Source organism: Ochotona princeps, chromosome 4 (assembly GCF_030435755.1).
Source record: "Ochotona princeps isolate mOchPri1 chromosome 4, mOchPri1.hap1, whole genome shotgun sequence".
Lineage (NCBI taxonomy): Eukaryota > Metazoa > Chordata > Mammalia > Lagomorpha > Ochotonidae > Ochotona > Ochotona princeps.
In genome coordinates this window covers 24,289,133-24,311,590 of record NC_080835.1, presented here as the reverse complement: position 1 = coordinate 24,311,590, position 22,458 = coordinate 24,289,133, and the positions used below count along the sequence as shown (strand labels likewise).

Below are 22,458 nucleotides of genomic sequence, written 5' to 3'. Positions count from 1 at the left end.
GAATGAGCCTTATTCTTCCCTGGTTTCTTGTTTCCTCTCTCACTTGATCTCTTGTACAAGTCACACACACACTTCTCACCGAGGAGTCCAGCTGGGAAGTTCTCCTCCATGTTTGATGAAGCCAGGGGTTCCTTGCCAGATGCTGGTGTCATGCTGCTTGGATCTTAGAAAAGCATGAGCCCAATAAGCCACTGAACCTTATCGAACACCCTGTTTTAGCAGCACGAAACACATCAGGACAGCACGAAACACATCAGGACAGCACAAAACACATTTGGAGCATTGCCCACCGGTGCCCTCTTTGGCCTTGGGAAGTAAAGTTCTTTGTCTTGCGGTGCAGTGCTCATAGCTGAGGGAACAGGCATCTGAGAAAGTGGCTTGACTGTTGCAGTTCTCTTGCAGAGGACTGTCGTGGGCTCTGCCTCTCACACAAGGTGGGGTTAGATTTGGGTTTCTCATGTTAGATGAATGCTGATACTTTGGGTCTTGGAGCTTCTGGTCCTTTTGTGTTTGATTGCTGGAGTTTGGCTCTTTTGAAGGCATTGTGATAAGTCAGGTTGTTCCTTCGAGAGAGAAAGTGTAAGATGCAGCGAGCCTCGTAGCTGAGGGCTGATGACTGGTGGCTGATGTCATACCTGAGGCAGGGTTGTTCAATCAGTGCTGCCTATGGGGAGGAATCTCTTGGATTCGGCCTGGCTTGCAACTCTGCCACCAACATATCCTTCTGCCTTCTTTTTCTTTCTAAGAATTTTGTCTATTTGAAAGGCAGAGAGAATGAGGGAGACAGAGAGACAACGCATGAGCGCAAAACAGGGAGAATGCTGTCTCCTACCAACAGGTTTATCATCCAGATTCCTGCAACAACCAGGGCTAGGCCAGGCCAGAATTGGGGTTTAGGAGTCAGAAAGTCAGTCTGGATCTCCTAGGTACTTGAGTCATCACCTGCTACATTCCAGGGTATGCATTGGCAGCAAGCTGGAATTGATAGAAGAGCCTGAATTCAAACCCGGGGACTCTGAGATGGAATGCCTGCATTTGCAAGCTGTCCGTAACAGCTGCCCCAAATGCTGACCCCACCTTCTCCCTTCTCGTTGGCCAGCTGTTTGTCAGAGAAAGACCCCATTATCCTTCATTAGAAACGTCTAAACTGGCTTTAAGTGTTCTTGTCTTTTAAAATAACAAGGTGATAGGATTTTTTTTTAAATAGAGCCTCTTAATTGAGCCTTAATTTCCATTGAAGTGGTTTTATAAGATTTACAACTGTGTTTAGTAGCTCTCTAATGATGCTTCCAATTTACGTAATGCTGATTATCGAGACAATCCAAAATAATTTATAGCTCTGTCCTCATTAAAAGGTAGTGGATACTAGCCCATTTCATTGTTGGGGAATTTGAGGCTTCTTGGAGAGAAATAAATGATCTGTACAAGTCCACAGGAAAGAATTATTGCTCAGGGCTCAAGATTGCAGAGACTTCCTCATCAATTTGGCCATTGACTTGTATGTTGTTGGGGGAACTAATCTACTTGCAAATTAGTTGGTTTGAGTTAGTCCTTTTGAATGTGGGGTTTCTGTACAAGATGGAAAATGTGGTTCATTTAGCTCCCCTGCAGTAAAGGTTAATGAATGAATGTGAACTCTGTTGAGCAGTTGGGGAGAATGACTTTGTGAGAAGTATTATTTTGTTAATGATAAACCTGAGCTCTGCATTGGATCTCATGAAGGTGTGTGCTGACTTTCCAAATGTGAATGACACAGGTGCTATTAAATCCTTGTCTTCTTATTGTTGCCTGCCTAACCCAGCTCAGCGTTTCGTTTTCATAGATTACTCCCAGTGAACCACATGTGTTGAAATAGCTTGTTACCAAATCACAATAATGAAATGATAATTTGCATTTAAAGTATGTTAATGAAAGATGCTCATAACTATGAGAGTGATTTTATCTCCACCAAGAACAAAGGTATTTGCTATTGCCCAGCATTTAGGCAAATGTGCAATTTTGATTGCTGCTTTTGAACTAGTCTTTGGAATCTTTGGAATCCCCCAGGAGTCTGGGAACCCCAATTTGGAATCTGTTGTTGGAGATTCTTGGGTCATTGGTGACTTCCCCCCCCCCCCAATCACAGCAGGATCATATTGATTAGGGGAAACCTATACAGTATTTCATCAAACTCCTTCTCTAGGTGTGACTTTGTTCCAAGACCCCTAGTGTTTGCCTGAAATTGCGTAGTACCAAACCCTGCATGTAACTGTGCTGATTGCTAAATGAGTAATGGGAAGGTAGCATAGGGCATGGACGCACTGGACAAAAGGGTAATTCTCTTCCTGGCTGTGAACAGAGTGAGAATTCATCACGTTACTCAGAGCGATGCCCAGTTTAAAATGTATGACTCGTTCATTTCTGAAATTTTCCACTTAATATTGTCCAACCACAGTTGACTACAGGTGACTGGCACATCAGGAAGAAAAACCAAGGGTGAGGAGGACTGCAGAACTAGACCAGGAAATAAAATGTAGAAACCCTTTTCTCCAAGACCGTGTTCTGCTTAGAGCTGTGTCTTGGCAGTTGCAGTTGTTCTGTTCTGTGTTGCTCATGGTTGCTAACTCATGCTTGGAAGAAATGCAGGGCAGAAGGAAGGCCATGTCTAACGGAAGGGCAGGTGTTTGGTGCAAGGACGGGCTTTGCTGGCAGGGTGTGCTGACAAGGACTGTGCTGTTTCCAAGCCATGTGACCCTGACCATGTGACTATCGTCTTTGGTCTCAACTTCATCTGAAGGCAGTAACCAAGTTGCTGGGTGGTTGTGACAGTTAAATGGGATAATATGTGTGGATGGGCAGGTCCCGGGCGCTTAGTAATAAGAGAATACAACTCATGGAGATCTCAGACCTTGATTTCATTCCTCAGGTTCTTGTTTGTTTTAAAGATTTATTTATTCATCAGAAGGCAGAATTATAGAGAGAGGGGGGAGAGAAAGAAAGAGAGAGGAGAGAGAGAAAGAGAGTGGGCGAGAGCGCAAGTGAGTGCACCAAGAATACAAGCTCCCTTCCATCTGGTGGTTCACTCCCTGTAGGGCTGCAACAGCACATGGGCAGAGCTGAAGTCAGAGCCAGAACTACAGGTCCAGATGTGTCATGTGGATTGCAGGAGTCCCAGCACCGGGGCCACTTGCTGCCCAAGCCTATTTGTTCATTTGATTGATGGTCCCAAGGCTGTGACCATTACCCTGTGTTTGGGGGAGAGGAATTGGTTTCCCTTGCAGTGTGCAAAGGCTGCTGCTGGTATAAACAGCCCCCTGGCTGGATGGCCTTCAGAATCCAAAGGTGTTTGACCCTGTCCACCACACTGTTGTTGCTGCCTGTTGATGCAAGCCATTGTATTCCTGTTGGCCCAGACTATGAACATGGTGTGTAATGGGTGATTGTGTTTCACTTTTGCTACTTAACGGGTAAACTGTCTTCTGCTCCTGGATTTTCCACTGAAAGCTAAGGACTTGGCCTCGTGGCCTGGGAGCTGGAGCTCCTCAAACCCTGCATCACCAGTTTTGTTTCCTCAGGTGTTGTCGGTTGCAGTAGCTTATCCTATATTCAAGGTCAAGCTGTGAGCCCAAAGTCAGGAACAGGCACTACGAGGTTCCTGGAGCTGTTGTACCAAAGGGCCACAGACCAGGCATCTGAGACAGTAGAAATCTGCAGTTTGGAGGCTGGGAGCTTAGGATGAACCCTGGCTCCTGCTGTGGTCTCTGTGTACAGATGGAGCTGGTCATGCTTTTTTTTTTTTTTAAAGCATGTGACTTTATGGCCAGGCTTGGTTATAAGTTCTGGGAAACTGCCTTCTACAAATGACTTGGAGGAAGTTTGGCACAACCTACACTTTGGCCATGCGATTTGAAAATGTCAGATGGGTCCCTGGCTATCCCTGGCCTCTCCTTGCAGAAGCATCACCTTGGTTTTGCCCTTTACCTTTCTAACACCCTCCTGATGCCTCCGGATCCTCTTCTTTCTGTGACTAAATAACCCCTTTTAGATCAGGATGCCAGTCAAGGTAGAATAGGGGAGGTGGTTTTAAGCCTGCCAGGTTGTAGATGTTTCTACAGCAACCCCGTAAACCAACACATGGTGAGATGGGAGATAGCTAACCCATCAGGTTCAATGAGTGGGAGACAATTCTCTCTGAGAACTAACGGCTGCCGGTGCAGAAGGGGCTGAGCTGTCACAGGCTACTGCCTGCCATAGGGAGTCATGGTAGAAACTGCAGATGGTGATGTATGCCAAGGGCCTGGTTTAGTGTCTGCAATGAGGGAACTTTTCCTTCTGATGTTTAAAGGTGCTAGGCCGCTGCTCTTCACCATGAAGGTGAGTAGAAGAGCTTGCATCCATGATTGTGGTAGTCTTGAGGTATTTGATGTCTGGGAATTGTGAGATGATTCTTTTTTTTTTGTTTTTCATTTTCTGTATTTGAATTGTTGGCTGAGGAAAGAAGAGGAGCAGTTTACTAATATGAGGTTTTTTTTCCTGTCTGATGAAATCTCTCTTGTCTTCCCAGTGCCCATTAAGTACTCAGAGGATTAAATCGCTCATGTTTGAGAAAATAGCACAATATGCTGATTTACCTGGAGATTTCGGGCTCCCACTGAAAATTTTGAAAAGGGGCCTCATGCAACTAATTGCAGAATAAACATCTTCAGTCCCATGTGCAGCAGGCTTATTTGGACAGTACTTAAAGTTTCGAGGAGGAGAAAGAACAGTTGCTGACTGTCTACAGTGCCATCAGGCATTTTTTTTGTTTTTGTTTTTGCATAATCATTATGTTAACCCTCATGTCAGGCCTGTGAAGTGTTACTGCTCTGGTTTGTAGATAAGGCATCTTGTCCCTGAGAGGCCAACAGACTTGTCTAGGGGTGCACAGTTAACTGGGAGAGCAGCCAGCCAGCCAAGCCACCAAGAGTACTTTTCTCAAAGAAATTGTTACCACCCAGCTAATTGTATACAACAGGTCAACTACACTGCTTGGTTAGAGGGGATTTGGGTGAGTGAAGTGAAGATTGGGGGTGAGCCATATGTCTCACTCCCAAAACTGTACTCCGCAGCCTGCTGGGAGGCATCCTTACATAGCAGGTTGTAACAGTCATTGTTCTGCCTTGGTGCCTCTCTCTCTTGCTTCCTCTCTCGAAGTTTCAGCTTGTTTGTGCATGTTTCACATAATAATCCTGCAGCATTTAGAGGTCTTCCAGTTGAGAAATGAAGAGTGCAATGTGGAAGAGGGTCTTTCTGGATTTACCGAGGTGGTGGGATGTTGTGGAAATTTGGGATGGGACTACTGAAATTCTGCCCTGAGACCTTTTGTCCCTTGGAAGTTGTCAGTTTCTGGGTCCCTGAAGGAGCCAGAGGTGGGAGGTTCTTGGGTGGTGTTCAACATAGGGCATGAGGAAGGAACAGGATCCTGCTAGGGGTGTGTTCAAGGAGAGGGACAGAGGACAGCAGCAACCCCATGCTAGTGTCTGCAGGAGTGAGCATTCAGGTGTAGAGTTACATGGATGGCCTTGTGTCAGGAGTAAAGCAAAAGGATACTAGATCCTAGAGAATCTGATCCCTTGGTAAACTAGGACCACGGGAAGAAGACAGAATCTCTGTTCCTAAGGAGCTGTTCTGACCTCAGCTCTGCCAGGTGGCGCCAAGAAGAGGCTTGCTTGTGAGAAGTTGGCATTGAGTAGCTTCCAGGAGAGAGAATTTTTGTTTTGTTTTATTTTTTTGTATCCCTTTTGCATGGCAAGGACTAAATCATTTGAACAATGCTTGTATAATGTATTTTAAACTTCTATTGGAGTATTCTTAATGCTGAGACTCAAAGAATTAAGTAGCTTTACCCAAGAATTTAGCCTATTCTTTCTTTCCTTCCCTTCCTCCCACCCCTCTCAGGAACATTTAATTCCTGTTACAGAAAGCACATAGAATTCTTTTTTAAACTTTATTTTTAATATTGTGTAAATAGAGGGATGTATGTCTTTGTGGGCCTTTGATTAGGGTGGAGAGAGTCAGGTGTGGAGGAAGGTGGGTGGGGCACATGTTTCAGTCTTGTCTTTTTTCTCCTGTGTCTGCAGGGGAGGATGGGGGAAAGGGCTACTTCTTGCTGTCAAGTTACATCAGCACCCAGGGACTGGGGATGGTCATTTGATGACCCTATGAGACCACATGTAGGGTGTTACATGAGTGGTTTCAATAACCTTGACACATTGTCAGTTTTATTGCTCCAGAGTTGAAAAAAAATCTTCCTAAGGTCTACCAGATGACAAATTCCATCTTAGTGCAACCATAGACCCAGAACATGTTACAAAGATTGTCTAGCCTGTTCTGCTTTCCATCCTCTGCCAAGGCAGTTGACATCCTCTGCTGATCTAGATGAGCTGGCATCATGTCCCCTGTGTGCATCTGGACATGTTGTACACTGCACAGTTAGCATTATTTTTTCTTTGGCTATGCTCAGGAGAGGATATGTATCAGTGTAGTAGTTAGAATCACACAGGTCTTTGACCCACCCTAGTTGAGTGTGATAGCTTCTTGACTTGGCTTTGTCTGCATTTTCTTTCCAAGTAAGGTCCCAATCACAGGTATTGGAGGTTAGGTTTTGAACTTATCTTTTTGGGGAAGCTCAATTCTACCTACCTTAATTACGTAGCAAAATAGTAACAGAGTACCCTTCTGTGTAAAGTGTTTGGGAAAGTGTTCACGGAAGTTTCTGACTGATTTTGCTTTTGTTTTTAAATCTATGTGGTTATAGGATCAATAAAACTGGATCCTTTTGTTGTTGGACTTTTATTTGCAATGTAATGCTCTAATAGGGTGTGTATTAGCGCTGCCATACATCTCAATTACAGAGTACCTTTGGCATTTGTATTTAGAGTGACTTCAACCTGGTTTCCTTGGGGCCCTTTTGTCTTGCTTAATGATGCAAAACAGAAAATGTACACAAATGGTTACCCCAAATGATGCCTGTCTTGATGGCTTCCTTTACCTCTGGGGCCCCAACATATAGAAGCTTATTCACTGCAAGGCAGTGCCGGCCCTAAATCTCCCACCTCCATATATTACACTCTGTATTACAGTCGAACACAGTGGAATTAATTGTGACCAAGAGAAGACAGGAAAAACCTATAATGGTTTATCATACTTCACAGACTTGGTGTATGTCATAAATTGAAGGCATCTAGGAATTGTATTTATTCCATAGATTTCACAGATTTGTCATGCTCCCTTTTTCTGATGGTGGCAGGTTCTTCCAGACACCAGGTTCTTTGCTGTATCCAAGGGGCCAGTTGTGGAGATGTTTCTAGTGTCACAGACCCTGTACAGCTGTCTCTCCCATGCTCCTTTGGCTTCTTGCAGGTTTGCTGGTGGAGAGATCCACTGTGGACCCCTGGCTGTCCTCTTACACCAGCTTTTTAGTAGTTGCAATTGTGGAATTCATATTTTCCATATGAGTGGTTCATTAGTTGAGCAGCTGTGTGTGTGTATGGCAGGGAAGGCTTACAGTTCTGGCCTCTGACTGTGTGATCTTATGTTTGCGAATGTCCTTTTCTGAAATTTTGTGATGTAGCATTTGACATCTTGGAATGGAAATTGGCTTAAACAGGAACATTTACCCATTACCAAATTCTCTTGACTTCAACAGTACCTCTCAACATGCTTGGATGACAAAGATGCGTATTCCAGACATTGAAATTTTCTGCAACAATTGTTTCATTAAGATGATGGTGATCTCTTTTTTGACATGAGGATTTCCAGGTGGCCTCATGAGCTGTGGCAGCAAAGATTTGGTGTTCTTCATTTCCTTTTCCAAAGTAAAAATCCTTGTAGCCCATATGTTTCTAACTTTGTTGACAGAGACTTCTGGAAACATATTGAATGTCTGTGCAGAAACTTGTACGTGAATGGCTCAGTGCAGCATTGTTTATGGTAGCTCAGAAACAGTAGCAATGCAGCTTTCTTTAAGCAGATGAGTGGGCATTTAAACATGTGTTGTCCATGCAGGGATATTATTTAGTCATACAAAAGAACAGACTGCTGATATCACAGCATGGAAGAACCTCAAGAACATAGGCTAAGAAGCCAGTCTTTCGGGCCTGGTGCGGTGGCCTTGCAGCTAAAGTTCTTGCCTTGAATGCGCCAGAATCCGATATGGGTGCCAATTCTAATTCCGGCAACCCCGCTTCCCATCTAGCTCCCTGCTTGTGACCTGGGAAAGCAGTCGAGGACAGCCCAAAGCCTTGGGACCCTGCACCCGCGTGGGAGACCTGGAAGAGTTTCTGGGTCCTGGCTTCGAATTGGTGCAGCACCAGCCGTTGTGCTCACTTGGGGAGTGAATCATCAGATGGAAGATCTTTCTCTCTGTCTCTCCTCCTCTCTGTATATCTGACTTTGCAATAAAAATAAATTTTTTAAAAAACAGATTTACATATTAAAAAAAGGAAGCCAGTCTTTCGCAAAAGATGACACATTGTGCCTCACTGCTTATAAAAAATTCTGGAATAGAAATTATGGAAACAGTGTGTTGGTAGTTGCCTATGGCTCGCTGGGTTTGGGAGGAGCTGGGGAGTGGCTGCCAAAGAGTGTAGCAATTTCCTAGTGCAGTAATAAACTGTTCTAAAATTGATTGTGGTTACACGATTCTGCGGATTTACCAAAACCATTGTTTGTATACTTAAAGCAGTTGAGTTCTATGGTATGTGGATTTTAGCTCAGTAAAGGTATTGAAAAATCACATTTACAATGCAAACCAAACATTTTTATAAAGCTGAACTTTGGCAAAATCTCCTCTTTCCATGTTTATCTGTTGTTTTAGTCTGTTCCATCCCTTGTCTTTAAAAAGTTGCTGTGGCTAACCTACAATTTTGAAAATAAACACATACTTTTATAGATTTTTTTCCATTTGCCAGGTGAAAAAGCTGAATCCCAGGCTTAAGGAGTGGGTACAAGGTTACACAGTTTGTTAGTGTCTGAATCTTCTGCCCTTTTTGCTATGCTAGCCAAGAGGGAAGATGTTCTTTTTAAAAGATTGAGCAAATGTCAGGGTTAAAGCAAGGTAGTGGCAATTGCCTCCTTGTAAACACCTTTGCTTGGTGGCTGGGAATGGGTTGGATAACTCGGGAAGTGCTGGTATTGTTTCTACATTGAGCAGGTTCAGTACATGAAAGCCTGACTGAAGTGTCCCAGCTGGAGGGGGCCCCTGTTTGATTATTTTTCAGGCAGAGGTGCTAAATTCCCAATATTGCAGAGTAAGAATATTCAGCATCTAGCTACTTGCCCTTTAAAGGAAGATTTGACTTCAAGTGCTTCTGCTGGAGGTGAAATTTGAGACAGAGTGATAGAGGAGAAGGAAACCTTCATACAGAAATCCTGGGAGAACTGAGGGCACATGTCCCCCTCGGCTCTTAGGGGCCAGCCAGTTGGCCTCAGTGGATCATGCCCTGCTGTAGCCCTTTTTATGCTGCTATAACAGACTACGCTAGTTTGGGCATTTATTAAGGAATCTATTGGGAGCCAGTTTACCTGGGACTCCAGCATCCAATATAGGCAATGGTTCTAGTCCTGTCAGCTCCACTTCCAATCCAGCTCCCTGCTTATGACCTGGGAAAGCAGCAGAGGGTGGCTCAAGTCCTTGGGACTCTCCACCCATGTGGGCAACTTTGAAAAGACTCTTGGCTTCAGAAGGGCCAAGCTCTGGCTGTTGCAGCCCTTTGGGAGAGTGAACCAGAAGATGAAGATCCATCTCTTTCTCTCTCACTCTCCTTCCATTCCTCCCTCTCCCCCATCCCTGACAAGTAAAATGGATTAGCTTTAAAAGAAGATAAGACGTTTTTTTAATCACAATTCTGAAAGGTTGGGAATTCCAGTATCAAGAAACCGGCATCTGGTGGGGTCTTGCTGCTGTGCCGAGATGTGGCAAGGGCATCATCCTGCTGGGATGGAGCTCGTGAGTATGGAAGGGGACAGGACCCAGGAAAGGTTACTGCAGATAAATGTGCTTGTAAAAGGCAACTCCCATCCTACCTAATCCATGCCTTTGATAATTAACCCGTGTCCATTCTAACTCACTCGCTCCCGTGATAGCCACTCTACTGTTATAACTAACCCTTGTCCACTTTAACCCATTCCCATGATAACTATCCCATGTCTAAACTAACCCACTCCTACAGAAACTAACCCACTCCCACCATAACTACCATGATAAAGAACCCATTCCCGAAATAAGAAGCTTAATCTACTCATGACCTAACCATCTCTCTGAGCTCCCATTTCCCAGAAGTGTCATGGTGACAGTTGAACTTAAACATGAATTTGAAAGAGCACATTCAACCATAATGCCTGACTACACAACTCTGGCCAGAGGTGCAAAGAAAAGACAGTTTTAACTGGAATAAAAGATGGGAATGAAGTGGATTGGGGGCAAGAAATGAGTAGTCTCAAAGGCCTCGAGTTAGTGTAGATGTGTGGTGGCTTCCTAGAAGCGAGAGGATTCACGAGTTAGGAGCTTAGACCTGCTGCCCCTTCCTGGCCATGGGAGAGGCTGGTTCATGGCCAGAGCTAGTTTGTGTTTTTTTCTGCCAAATTTGCTTAGTGTTGGGAAAGAACACTACCTCCTTATTAATTTGTGTATAAATATTTGCTTCTCTCCAGCAGGACCGTTTCCTGTGTTAAAAAAAGGACTCATGAATTTCAAGGTTTTCTTTTCTCGCTCCCATTATGAATTTAGAGTTGGTCAAAGGTGCCCGTCTCCGGCACAGAACCCCTCTGTGTAGCAAGGCGTCTGGGGAGGGTTGTGGGAGGCACCGAAAGCAGACACAGCCTGGATTTCTTCAGGGCTGGCCTTCAGTAGGTTCCAGAGGCCCCCTTCATTGGCCAGTTTTCAGGGCTGTGGTGAGAGGCCACTGTCTCGATGTCCTTGAGTTAGAACTTGATGTCTCTGCTTCCCTGATTAACAGGGCTGGCCAGATGTGGAGAGCAGGGAACGTGCACGCACACACGCACACACACAGTAAATAAAACAGTAACAGGTAACTGTTTTGTGTTAAGTGTCAGTCCCCATTAAAGCATGTGTTCTCACACTCAACCTCTGCCAGTGCCCAGCATAGCGGCTAAGATGCCTCTCTGGCTCAGCTTTGTACGCTAAGTTGGGCCTCTTTTTGCAAGGCTCAGTGTCTTGTCTGTCTGATGAGGTTGCTAACACCCTTGCTACTGGGGATGACAGGAGCCTGAGAATAAGGTTGTATATGTACAGCTCTGCAGGCAGAGTGACCCCAGTATGTCCTCCATAGGCAATAGCTGGGGGCAGGTACCTGGCCTAGCAGTTAGGATGCTGGTTGGGGCACCTGTATCCCATATCAAGAATGCCTGAGATGTATCCCTGATGCTGGCCTCTGACCCACCTTTTGGTTGATGTAGACCCTGGGAAGCAACTGTGATGAGTCACTGATTGGCTGCTTACCACCTTCATGAGAGACCTGGTTCCCATCTCCTGCCTTCTGGCCTTAAGGGTAGGGGGGCTGTTGCAGGCATTTGGAGGAGAAAACCAGTGAGTGGGTGAATTGTACTCCTGTATTTCAAATGAAAATATCTATTTTTATGTGTAGTTGGAAACACCTAGCTTCCATTTTACACATAAGAAACAGGCTCAAACAGGTTGTATAATTGCTTCCAGGTTCACAGCCACAAAGAGGTGGGTCAGGTCCTTGAGTTCCTTTCTAACAACTCTTGACCTCATGTTTTTATTGTTGTCACTTCTTTTGCCGTGTGGCAAGTGGCAGCAAAGTCATCTATAGAGAGAGGACTGCACTACGGGCACGGGTGATGATGGAAGCCACAGATCACACAGCATAGGGCTGGTCACCTTTTCCAATCAGCTAGTCTTTTCTAGAAAGATGTTGACTCACCCTGCAGTGCTCAGGGAGCAGATGAGGGTGTAGGCTGCAGGAGAGCGGTTGCACAGCCTGTTAGGATGGCCATTGTCTCCCTTCTCCCTCTTCCCCTAAGCCTGCAGTTACCACAGTGGAGGGGGATGTGCTTACCTCCTTTTAGAAGAACTCAAAGCTGATATTTGGTTGTGCAAATTCAGTTCAATATGTATTTGCTTTTTTGTTCCTGTTGTTTATTAGAGATCATAATCTATTGCTGCAGATCAAAGCCTTCCTCCTCCTCTTTGATGCTTGCAAACGCTCGTAGGGTGCATTTGGATGCACCCGGAACTGGCATACGCATTTACTGTTACATGGAGCCAGTGTCCTGTCAGCCATAGCATATTCACTCTTTATCTGGCCTGTTTGCTCAGTATGTGAAATGACTCACAGCCTGTTAGGCTGACCATTTCAAAAAGGAAAATAACAAACTAAAAAAACCAAAACACCGTTCTGAGTGATCCTATGGAGAGGATTATCCTGAATTCTCTTGTTAAATATCCTTGGTCATTCTGGCGAGATCAGAGATGTGGGCCTGGGGCTCTGTGGTTTGTAAAGATGGCAGCTGTCTAATCGGGGCCTTGGTCTGCCGGCTCCTGGTGTCTCTGGGCTCTGGATAGTGATAGTAAGAGCAATTTCAAGCAGGCTCATTACTGCGGCAGTTATTGCTTTTGTCCAGAATGGCCCATCTAAGTCAGGCTCTATTAAATGCAGCAATTTAGCTGACACTTAGCATCTTTAGGGAAATAAATTATCCTTTGGCCTGGTCACCTCCACTTTGAAATTTGATCATTGGTATGAGCCCGAGGAGAGCAGTTCAAGCAGATGCATTTGTTCATGGAAGCCCACATTCCACTCCTTCATTCAGCATGCGTTTAATTGAGGGACCTACTCTGTCCCTGACACCATGTAAAGCTCCTGTGTCCAAGAAGAATGATGACATGGGTCCTGCTCATAGGGAGCTCATGCATAAAACATGGACTGAGGTGCGGTAGCCTAGTGACCAAAGTCCTTGCCTTGCTCGCACTGGAATCCCATATGGGCGCTGGTTCTCATCCTAGCAGTCCCGCTTCCCATTCAACTTTCTGTTTGTGGCCTGGGAAAGTGGTCGAGGATGTCCTCAAGCCTTGGAACCCTGCACCCACATGAGAGACCTGGATGAGGCTCCTGGCTCCTGGCTTCGGATTGGCTCAGCTTTGTCCGTTGCGACTGCTTGGGGAGTGAATCATCACACAGAACATCTTCCTCTCTCTCTCCTCCTCTCTGTATATCTGAATTTGCAATAAAAAATAAAAAATCTTAAACATGGACTGCGCATCTCTGTGCAGAGCTCTGTGTGTGGTATCATGCGAGAGACAGGCTAGTGACAGTGTGTGCATGTGTGTGTGTGCGCCTGTGGAGCTCTTGCAGTCTTATGTGTAGGACTGACCTATAGGCAGTTACCTGGGTACAGCCTAGAACCAAATGCATAGTTCTCAGAGAGGTGCAGGAAAATGCAGACATGGGTAGAGGATGAGAGGACCCATCCTGAGGTTGGATAGTGGCAACTCTGTGGTGCGGGTGGCATTAACTGACGCATGAGCGATGTCTTCTCTGGTGAGTCTGCCAGGATACCTGGAGGAAAAATGGGCTGATACAGGGCTGCTGTAGGCATCGGTAGAACAGTGGTGAGCCCTCATTCATCTCTTGTCACCTGCACTATCACTTATTCTCAGCTGACCTTTGTGTGCCCGCTGTGTTCTCATTCGACCCACCCCTCTTCAGAGTTTCTTATCAGTGGCTCCACCAGCCCCAAATCTGGCTCATGCTTTTCTGCTCAGCTCTTCTGGCTAATCAGGAATGTGTGCCCCTTATTTTCTCTCTGGCTGTACATTTGTCATTGGTCCCTGGCATTCCCTTTCTGGATCAGAAGCCTGTCTCACATGTTGTCAGAAATGTTAGAGTTGCATGGGGAAATGGTGCAGGCCATTCATCAAGGGCCCAGGCCCAGCGAAATCTAGGAAGAAATTGCACTACATTCTCTGGATCCTGCCTGGTGACTCGGAAGGGGTCTGTCAGTGTGCTTATGGAGAAGAGCATGATAGCAGTGAAACTTTGGAAATGGCTTTATTGCCCATTTACCATTCCAAGAGGACTGGTAAAGTAAATGATGGCGCAGCTGTGAAGTGGGATGCACTCTAGAAGCTGACCTGATTGGACTAGATCTTGGCAAACATTGATAAACCTCCAAAGAAGTTAAAGAGAAAGGATGGATTTGTACAGTATTAGGCCACTTGCATTTTTTTTTTTTTATTGGAAAGCCGGATATACAGAGAGGAGGAGAGACAGAGAGGAAGATCTTCCGTCCGATGTTTCACTCCCCAAGTGAGCCGCAACGGGCCCGTGCACGCCAATCCGATGCCGGGAACCTGGAACCTCTTCCGGGTCTCCCACGTGGGTGCAGGGTCCCAAAGCTTTGGGCCGTCCTCGACTGCTTTCCCAGGCCACAAGCAGGGAGCTGGATGGGAAGTGGAGCTGCCGGGATTAGAACCGGCGCCCATATGGGATCCTGGGGCATTCAATTGAGGACTTTAGCCGCTAGGCCATGCCGCCGGGCCCAGCCACTTGCATTTAAAGCTATAAATATTTGCATGTATTTATGACATTATACACACATATGTAATGCATATGTGTCATATATAGTATTTATCATGTATGTCCACACATGTGTGCACACATACACACAAACGATAGAATACTATTATTTATGAATGTATTGGTCTAATTATATGAGAGTGTGTTTTGTTTATTTCTTTACATGCTGAAACTATTTCATGCTATTAACAAAGTAGGTCTGTGAGTGAGCATTCATCTGTGTTACCTGAAGCTTGGCGTGTGGGGAGGCAGTTTCTTGAATGGCAGGACAGGAAGGTAGGTGGAACTTGGTCAAGCAGACTGTGGCTGCTTTATCTGGTATGGTTTTTTGCTGAAGATCTGGGAGACATTCCAGTGGAAAGATGGACAGGGACTACACTCTGGAGAGCCTGGGAGGGGAGGTGCTTGATGGGGAGGGTCAGAAATTAGGGTTGTCTGGAGTCAACCAGAGAGTTGCTGGTGAAGCAGGACGCAGGTGGTTGGGGCAGTGAGTAGTCGTGCTCTGCTGGAGCCTATGGCTCTTTAAGCTACTGAGTTGTTTTTGTCCTTCACGAAAACACCTGTGGGAGCATATTACTTGGAGAAATACAATGAATTTTAGGAGAAGAGGAGCATTTCCCAGGATCTGACTGGTCATGGCATTTAAAATATCCTTTACTTTCCCAGGAAAGATTCTTTGCATTCTTTGGATGAATTCTTTTAAGTAATGAGCTTCCTGTGTGCATCCTGGGTAGTTTATCAAAAACATCTTTTAATTTTAAAACTAGGGGGAAAATGCTTTTCAAAGGGCTTGCGTCTGTGATGATGTTCACTCTTGCTAGAACATAAATTTTTCTGTTATAGAAAATACAGTTAAGCAGAAAGGATTACAGTTACTGGTAATCTTACTGCTGAGAAAATCTTTGGCGTACTATCTTTCAGTCCTTTATGTAGGACTATGAGGGTGCTTCAGAAGTGTGCAGAAGTAGGCATCTAGCCTAGTGTCATGGTGTCTGCTTCTTACATTGCAGCACTAGGGGATGGTTTGCTGGTTATGGCTCCTGACTCCAGCGTTCGCCAGTGTAGACCCTGGGAGGTTATAGTTAATTGGGTCCCTGCTACCCACAGGGGCACTTGGAATGAGATGGCTTCTGGTGTTGGTGGGCTTTGGCTCTGGCATTTGGAGACCAAAATGGTGGGTGGGCATTCTTTTTGTCTTACCTTCTCTCTCTCTCTGCTTCTGAGCTATACACACGTGTATGCATTTTTTTGATGTTCATGGAAAGTGGAATTAAATTATGTTCAATTTCTGTGAATTTTTGAAGATCCTCATATACCTGGATTTTAATTTTTTGTATACTAAATTTTATATAGTAAGACAAACTTATCTTTTATTTCCAACTTCCATAGATATTTCGAATACTCTTACAAGTGTATGTGAACTCCTGTTCCAGTCTATAAATGGAAACAGACTTCTGCTCATTGAAACACTTCTATTTGATTTTTTTCAGTTTTCTTTAATGCAGCTTTCTTGGCCTATATAATTTTTATTAGCCATATTTTTGCATTGTATATTGTGATCACAGTTGATTTGTAAGTTGTCTCTCAGCTAGGATCATATTTCCAAAACAAATTGATTTTCCCTGCATGGAACCTCTTTTGACTGGGTTACTCTTCTTTTAATTGGTTTCAGCATTTCTTCCAAACCAGTTTTAATGAATACATATTGAGTTCTGTCTAGTAGGTATTCCTTAATTGATTAAGCTACTCTCTAATTTGGGGATTTTGTATTGTTTTCATGTTTTTGTTGCTGTAAGTCTCACAGTGGATGATATAATTGTGACTGTTACTAGTGTACATGTATGGTCATTTCTGTAGATTGTAAGGGATTCTGAGAAGTCCACATCTCTTCCTCTTCCCAGAATTGCATGAGGTGGTACAGACAGTTGCTGGCTGCTGGCTTCTCTGACAGAAGAGGTTATTACAGTCTCTGTGTTTTGGCATTTCTTCCTCTGCTGTTCTTTTCATGCCTTTGAGAGGAGTCTTAGCCAGTGTTGCATTATATAAATGCTATTATTGCCCTGCTTGGAGAGGACGAAGACCCCACTAATACTCTCAACCAACCTCATCTCTTCCTGATACTTTTCCAAGGTCTGGCTTGTCTTAGTAGGCAGCCAGGGTCACGGCAGGACTTTACCAAGTCCCTTGCCCTGGAGAGGGTCCCCAGAATCTCATGTGGCTTTAGGGTGATGAGCATGGCCATGTCTCGGATGCCAGAAACTTTGTTCTACGTGGAAGGCTCTCAAATTATTTTTATCTTGACCTGCTCAGATGGGGGCCAGGACTGCTGTTAGGGTGTCCTTGCTCCTAAACTTACCACTTCATAGTAGCAAAGAGAACCATCCAATTAAAAAGGCAGTTATGCCACAGGAGCACATAGGCACCTTGCAATGTCCTACAGCCTGGTCCAACCGTGTTCATTAGCTTTCTGGTATCGGGTAACTGCATGTGTTTTTAGGTGATCGTCACATTTTGGTTAGGTAAAACCAAGCACACTGCCAGTTAAGACAAAGAATGTGCAATTTCCTGAGGTCAGGATGTAGGTAGAAATCTTGAGTGCTCAAGAATTCGAAGTTGAATTAATCAACTCAGTCTTGATTCCTAGCAGGCAGGGGAGGGGTCCGTTGGCCTCAGAGGTGATGAGAGCATGATCTGGCTGTGACACGTCAGTCTTCCGGTGACCATGCCTGATATTAACTGGTTTGGCTGGTCAGTGTGTGTCTCTTCTGGGAACTAATATGCTCTCTCCTATTGCCCTTTAAGTGTAGGCAACACACAGATGTTGCCATCGCCAATACAATGTGTTACTCTTCCTCTACATGCCCTGTGTTTTCCCAGCCTTGCTTTCTGCTGCAGCCTGAGGTTCCTGCCGCCAGGGACTTACGCTTTGTAAGCTGATTGGGATTGACAAGCAATGTAGAGCTGCAATTTTTCTTACAGTGAAGGGTCCTGCCACATCCTGCTTCTGGGAGGTGACAGGAAGTTGTCAGTACTTACAACATACAGCCGCGCTTCGTCTAAGAGAGTGTGGGACCCCTGTATGGACCTGTTCCATTACATCTGCTGAGAAGAAGGCCATTCCTGTGAGGGAGAAGTAAAAACAGATGCTGAGTAACTTCAACACAGTCTGCCCTCAGGCATGGTCCACTACAGATACCACCTGAAGACAGTCCATCCACTCCCTGTGGCACCGAAAACATGAGAACCCTGTAGTCCACCATTGGATATGCCCTTCTGGCACCAGACACTTAGCTCAGTTTAATCCATTTCCCCCCCCTGGTATCCTGGAGGCTGCACGGTTGCCAGGGCTGCTGTTAGTTCAACAGTGCATCTAGGGCCCCATAGATAGTTTTATTGGCTTCACTGCTTACTAGCTGCGTGACCTTGACTTTTCTCAGCCTTGGTCTCCTTAGGGGGCAGTCAAGGGGAGCAGACGCCTCCTGCGATCGTTTTCAGAACTAAATGGGGCCGTCTTGGTGAGAGCATTGCGCTGGGCGTGCGGGGGACATTGGCGGTAGGTAATGTTGAATGCACACGCAGTGGTGTCTTCCACCTCCTCTCTGCCCTGGTGGGCGCACAGAGTGGCTGTCGCTCAGCCCCTGCTGCACCTCATGATGTTCACAGCGTGGTTTGTAGAGTCACATAAACCTGGGTTCCCCCACTGCTGGACTATGTGAGCATAGGCAGGTGATCTAACCCTTGGAGCATGGGTGCCTCCTTCGGAAACATAGCACTGGTTCCTTCCTGCCTTCCACGGCAGTAGTGAGGAATGGCATGAGAAGGCGGATTGTCGACACCTTGCCGCACGCCCAGCTCGTGGACCGGGCTCAATTTTCATTACATGAGGAAAAATCTGCCGTTATTCAAGGCCTCTGGTCCAGACCTCTCCTCTTGCTGTGTCTGCATTGCTTCAGCAGGCAGTTGTCCACCTTCTTGCAGGGGAATCGGCACATCTAGCACAAGAGGGAGGAAGTGGCTGCTATGTACACTCTACCTGGTTGAAGCTTCCAGCCCTGTGGGTCCCTCATTTGTGTCTTAATTCAGGTCAGTTCCATCTTCAACCCTACACATCAGCTTTTTCCATCTACAGGGAGAAAGTTAACAGTTTTAATTCCAAGAGTTTTGGGAAAGTCCCACCTACCCAGCAGGCATTATTTATTTATACTTTCATCTCCGCAGAGTACTCAGAGTTGCTGGGAGCCCTCCAGAAAGCCGGGAGTAAGTGGAAGTTGTACATGCACCCAAAGTAATTAATGTACTTTCTACCAGTGAGGGAACATGTAATTTGCAGGAATGTGTGTCAGGACCCACCCTGCTAAATTTATACCCTGTAATTTGCAATGTTTGCTGGCACCAAATCGAAAGATCAGTGAGTCTAGCCTACCTGCTTTGCAATTATATCTACTGGCCCGGACAGCAGGATTGAGTAACTGAGCAGATGGAAGATCTCAATCAGTTAAGTATATTAGAACCAGCTCCTGAGGCCCATCTGAGCTCACCCTTTGGTAGGGGAGGCTGGTTCATTGTGTTTCCTTTGTGCAAACTTTAGAGCTGATAAGTGCAAGGAAGGAAAGAGGCCAAGGCACATGTCCTTAAGCTTCTCTGGCTGTAGATGGAGCATGGCTATGCAACAGTCTGTCTCTTGGAGAGCCTTTTGGAGGAGGCAAAAACAGACCAAAAATAACAGAAGTGGCTTCATGGTCTGTTTTATGAGCTGCATCAGCCCTGCTAATTGGCTCTGGGGAGACACTTACTGACTTTTAAAACTCTTAACACAGCTGAAGCCACTGCCTGAGACACTGGAATCCCGTTGGGACATAGTTTAAGTCTCAGTTGCTCGACTTCAGATCCATCTCCCTGCTAACACACCTGGGAAAGCAGCAGAAGATGGCCCAAATGTTTGGGACCCTATTTCCACTTGAACTTGGGAGACCTGGATGAAGCTCCTGGCTTAGAACCACCCTACCCTTGGCTATTGGGGCCATTGAGGAGTGAAATAGAAGTGAGAGGGAAGACCTCTCTATATAACTCTCTGCCTTTCCAATAATAAAAATAACAATAAAAACCTTACAAAATGGGAGTTACTTTGCCTTTGTAGTCAAGTGATTTTTATAAAATTTTCATAAGTTTTCTTTTTCTGGGAAACTGGTAGGGTAGTCTTAACTATTTCTCGCCAGGGCTATGAAACAGACATCAGGTGGATGGTCTTCTATGAATATGTTTTTGTGGCCAGAGGAAGATGAAGTGAACTTGAGACAGACCTAGCACTATCTCACTGCTCAGTTTATGCTCCTTGACCTTGGGGCATGTGCAGACTGTTCAGTCTCCCTGGGCGGCCTTTCCTCATTTGTGAATTGAAGCTAGTGATTCCTTTGATTAAAGCAGTTACAAATATTAGATGTTTGCAAAGGCATCTGGCACACGGAGAACATCCAGTAAGTGGTAATTATCATTATCACCATTTATATTTGGAGGGAGGGGTATATTATTTATCATCTGAAAGGATGCTTACTACACAAACCAGGCAGGATGGGTAAACACATTGTGACCGGGCCTTGCATTCTTTCAAAGGGCCTGTTGAGCATATGCTTTGAGGCCTGAACATATGAATAAGGTACAGTGTGGTGGTGTTGATAGAAAGGGCCTTGAGACTAAGGAGAAATCCCAGGCATCCTAGAGGTACCTGCATTCCTAACTTGGCCTTGGGACTGTAACCAAGAGTGCAGGGCTTCACAAAGGGAGGTAACTGGAATGCAAGCTGAGCATCTGATGCAGTTCACTTGCTTAAGCTTGCTTCTCAGAGTATAATGCAAGCAGGGAACAACCTCTAATTCTCCTTTCCACATTCTGGATACTAACCCGTTTACAAAGTCCTGGCAGATGATCTCAGAGATCGTTCCTTTGCTCCTCCCTTCCTTTCTTCTTTCCATATTTATTTATGTTTTTGTTTTACTTAGAAAGCAGAGAGAGTGAGGGAACGAGAGAGAAAACACACTCCAGTGCACTCCCCCAGTGGCCACAACAGCCAGAGCTGGACCAGATAATATCTAGGAGCTTGGAAGTTCGCCCGTGTCCATGGCAGGGACCCAAACCCTAGAGCCATCACATGATGTCTGCCAGGTGCATTAGCAGGGAACAGATCAGAAGTGGAGCAGTCGGGCTCAAACCAGCGCTCTGATACAGGATGTGGGTGTCCTAAGATTGAGTTTAACTCGTTGTAGCACAACACCTGCCCCGGGAGACAGTTTCTTTAGTGAAGTGTATCTCCCCACTGTCTCCTTTATTTGTCACGGTGAAGAAAACTTCTCCCAGGGCAGTTCCCACTGGAGGCTGATGAGTTTGTTACAGACCTCTTATGTCTCCTAACAGGACCGCATCAGAACTTGAGAAATGTTAAGAAAGAATTTAAAAACTGGGGAGAGGGGGAAACCTTTCTCTCTCAAGTCTGTTGGATCCAGAACTGCACCTTTAAAATGCTGCCTTGTGGCAAAGTTAGGTTTCTAGGTAAGAATACAGTTCTATGGGTGTCAGTTCTGTGGGCTGAGAAAAAATGAGTAGTGTGTGTGTACATGCCTGCATCTATTCCTACTGAATATGTATGGACAGCCAGACTGCAACTTTACATATTTTCTGATATCCCCAACCTGCTGCCATGTGTTTAACTGGCTAAATATTAGTAAGCATATTAAGGAGAATTGGGACGCTTGTATTGTCCTTTTGGGAAACAAATCTGTGCTTGTGCACTCTTTCTGCAGGCACTGGGCTGTGTGAGGCAAAAGCAGTGCCTTTGTTTTCCTTGTAGGCTTCCCAACTTGGACTGTGACTTCCACTGAGACTTGATTTTTAAAAACGTGTTTTTGTAGCAGAATGGCCAGTGTGGAGGTTGTCACAGTCTACACATTCACTTAGGAAGCGAGTGCGTACTCTGCTCTTATCCCTTTGGGTGGGCCTTTTGCTTAGTTTCCTCCCCGTCAACCTGGGATGGGGCCAGAAATGTCTCCCTTTACGTATTTTCTGTTATCCCCAACCTGCTGCCATGTAGGCTGATGTGCAAACTCTATTTGTCTGGCTTCCCGATATCTGTGAAATGAATTTTGTGCTGTTTGAATGTCCAGCCTTTCCCACCTTCCAGCTGCGTCTGTTCCTGTTCTTTTCTGTCTTGGTGGTATTTCCTGGGAAACCCCCTTTTCTTTTTTTGGTCTCATTAATCAACTGTTATCTAAAAAAATACCTTTGACATGTCTTAATTTTTGTTTATTTATTTGAGAAGTAGAGGTCTCTCTCTCCGGTTGGTTTTTTTCCCCAGAAGATACAGCAATCAGGGCCAGGCCAGGGCAGAGGCAGGCAGCAGGACGTGAGTGATCTTTTCTCAGGGTGTGTCTTAAAAGGAAGCTGGAGTTGGGAGCACAACCAGGACTCTGGACTCAAGCACCGAGAGAGGAGACACAGATGTGGCAGCCCGTGACTCAGTCGCTTGGCTTAATAACCTATCCAGGGCATGACTTTGATGGACTGCTTCTGTAGGATTTGACCGGCTCTGCTCGTCATTTGGTTGATATTTAAAAATGATAGCAGTGTCCGGTATGATGTTTCCCTGAATGCCTGAACAGTTGGTTTCTTTCAGAATAGAGGTGGATTTCTTCTCTGCTACAGGTTTCATTGGAGAATGTCAAGGGAATTGGAAAGATGAAATTGAACTCCTTGGCCAGGGGTGGGTCTTCCTGTCCCACTGAAGACCTCTTCGTAAGTGGCCTTGGTGCTGTTGGCAAAGATGCCCTCATTCTCGTATTGATTGGCTTGCAGAAAGTTGTGCAGATTTAATCCTTGAAGAAAATGCTGT

At 45.4% G+C, this 22,458-nt stretch overlaps 1 protein-coding gene across 4 annotated transcripts in view; it reads left to right on the top strand.

Moving 5' to 3' along the window:
* Positions 1–22,458, top strand: part of LDLRAD3 (low density lipoprotein receptor class A domain containing 3) — a 249,935-nt gene that overhangs the window by 32,467 nt on the left and 195,010 nt on the right. The window lies entirely within an intron of this gene.